We start from the raw sequence: 2,800 nt of genomic DNA on the forward strand, positions 1-2,800 counted from the left end.
CTAGATCATAAATTCATCTAGAAGGGCAAGAAAATCCCCAAGAATAGTAGGAAAACCCCAAAATGCAGAGCAGGGACAGGGGGCTAGCCCTTCCATAAGTAACATATTATGAAGCCTCTATATTAAAACAGTGTGATATTGCACATGAATGGACAGACAGACCCATGGAAGAGAATAGAAAATACAGAAATAGACCTAATTAAGTACAGAAATGTAGAATGCAGTGAAGGTGGCATCTCAAAATAGAGAGGAAAAGTTGGATTTTTATTGGTGGTACTGGGATAATTGAATGACCATTTAGAAAAAGTTAATGTCTTTTTCACACCATATACCTGGATATATTCCAGGTAAATGTAAATATAAAAATGAAACCATACAGGTACTAGAAGCAAATATGAATAAATTTCTTTATAGCTTGGGGGTGGGGAAATTTTCCTTTGCTATGATTTGGAATCCAGAGCAATTAAAATTATTTTTTATTTCTTAAAAATACAAATTTGCATAGTAAAAAAGATGACTTTAGTAAAGTAAAATGGAAAATGACAAACTGGGGAGAATAACAGCAACTGAAATCACAAAGTGTAGTCAACGCCCTCCAGCCAAAGACCACCAAGCACACACCTGCGGATGAACAAGTTAGGATTTAAGCCCCTTGTAACAAAGGAGACTGTCCACCACGGGGTACCACAGTGGGATTCAGGAAGGCAGTCTTAAAAATGACTTTTTATAGGAGTTGGGCTTTGGTTAGGCAACTCTGTAGAGGGTTCAAGGAAGTAGGGCTTTGCTCTGGATTGGATGCTGTCAGGAAACAGTAAGCAAATCTATTATTGAATATCTTATTAAACCTTATCTCTAGGGCGGGAGAAATGAATCAAAGCTAAAGCCACAATTGGTAGAGAAGCAGCAGTCGCCCATGTTAGCCAGTATAGGAAGATGTGTGTGTGTGTTTGTCTTTTGTTTTGTTTTCTGTGGTTTACACAGTAACCTTGTTTTTGTCTGTGCTTAGAAGAGTCTCAAATGGTGTTTTGTTTTGTTTTGCTTTGCTATCATGGTTGCAGAGTGACCTTGTCTGAATCATACTGGTGCTCTACCAGATTTTTATATCCAACGGGGGACACCCATCTAGCCGTCAGTACCTAGCAAACTCCTGGCAGCATTGAGGTCCAGCTGAGGCAGGCCACCTCTCAAATGTCAGGGACTGCTTCTCTTTCCCATACGGTACCCCTAATATATAAAGAGTTTCTAAAAAGAGAGACTAGATGAAAAACCCGATACACCTGAGCAATCTAAAACAGTTGCCACTAGTCACATGTGATTATTTAAATTCAAATTAATTCAAATTAAATAAAATAAAAAATTTAATTCCTCAGTTACACCAGCCCCATTTCAAATATTCAACAGCACATGTGATTAGCGGCTACTATATTAGATAGTGCAGGTATAGAATGTTTCCATCACTGGAATTATATAAAACAGCACTGCTGTGGAAAAAAGTACTAGAGAAATTGAGAGTTCACCAAAAAAGAAATGAAAATGTCTTTAAATCATATGAAATGTTACTCAAACTCATTTAAATAGAAATGCACATCAAAACTCCACTGGGATCCATTTCTCTCTAAAAGATTAACAAAAATCTAAAAGTTTGACAAGGTACTATATCGGTAAAGCTGTGGGTAAAGCTATATTGTACGAGCTTCTTTATACACTGCTTGTGGGGATGCAAAATGGTACAACCCTTAGAGAGGGGAATTTGGCAATATCTAACAAAATTACATGTGCATTTACTCTTTGACCCAGCAACCTCAGAGAGTCCCACCAAAGATTCCTGGGAAAACATAAAAAGACATATGTACAAGGCTTGTCATAACTGGACTACTTTCAATAGCTAAAGACTGGAAACAAATGTTGATCATTAGGAAACTAGTTAAATAAACTAAGGTACACCCACATAATGGAGTACTATGCAGCTGAAAAAGTACTAAGAAACATCTCTCTGTGCCAGTATGGTGTGACTTCCAGGATACATTTGTAGACTGAAAAAGAAAAAAAACAAGTAGAGAAGAATATGTACGGCGTGACACTGTTTAGCTAAGAAATGGGACACACACACACATACACACATGCACACATACATATATTCTGCTTTTATTTAAAAACAAACAAGCAATGGAAGGCTAAACATTAAGAAATGGCAATTTTATTAGGGAAGGGTAAAGGTATAGAAGCTAGATTTCTCTGAATAAACACTGTCTTGTTTGTTTGACTTTGGAACCATGTAAATATTTTACACCTAATTACAAAACCTGGAATTAATTGAACAATTTTAAATTGAAAGTAATAAAATCTAAGAATTAAAAATAAAAGCAATGAACCTGAATATATATTCAGGTGGCAAAAATCACACAGTGAAAATTATTCTAAGTGATTTAACACACAAGAGTTTGACAATATGTCCTTGACAGAAGACACTCTAAGAAAATATAAGATCTTCCAAAACACACAGACAAAACTCTCTTAAACTGTGTTCAAGAATCCCATTGTTAGGGACAGGGTTGATATTATTATTCTGAAACTGTTGGGCGTGTTTTGTGGGAGACAGCAAATGAGTAATTTTGTTATTTTGAATTCTAGCCTTTCTGTTGTTTTGAGATTCAAGATTCTCCATGTGGGAAAAAGGAGGTCCAGATGAAGATCAAAGAGGTTAGATCAGAATCTGAATTGGAATTATCAGCATAAACTCATGATATATTTCATCTTAAGAAAAGTATATATATTCCAACTTTGTTTACCAAAATAGCCT

Source organism: Balaenoptera acutorostrata, chromosome 10, assembly GCF_949987535.1.
Source record: "Balaenoptera acutorostrata chromosome 10, mBalAcu1.1, whole genome shotgun sequence".
Lineage (NCBI taxonomy): Eukaryota > Metazoa > Chordata > Mammalia > Artiodactyla > Balaenopteridae > Balaenoptera > Balaenoptera acutorostrata.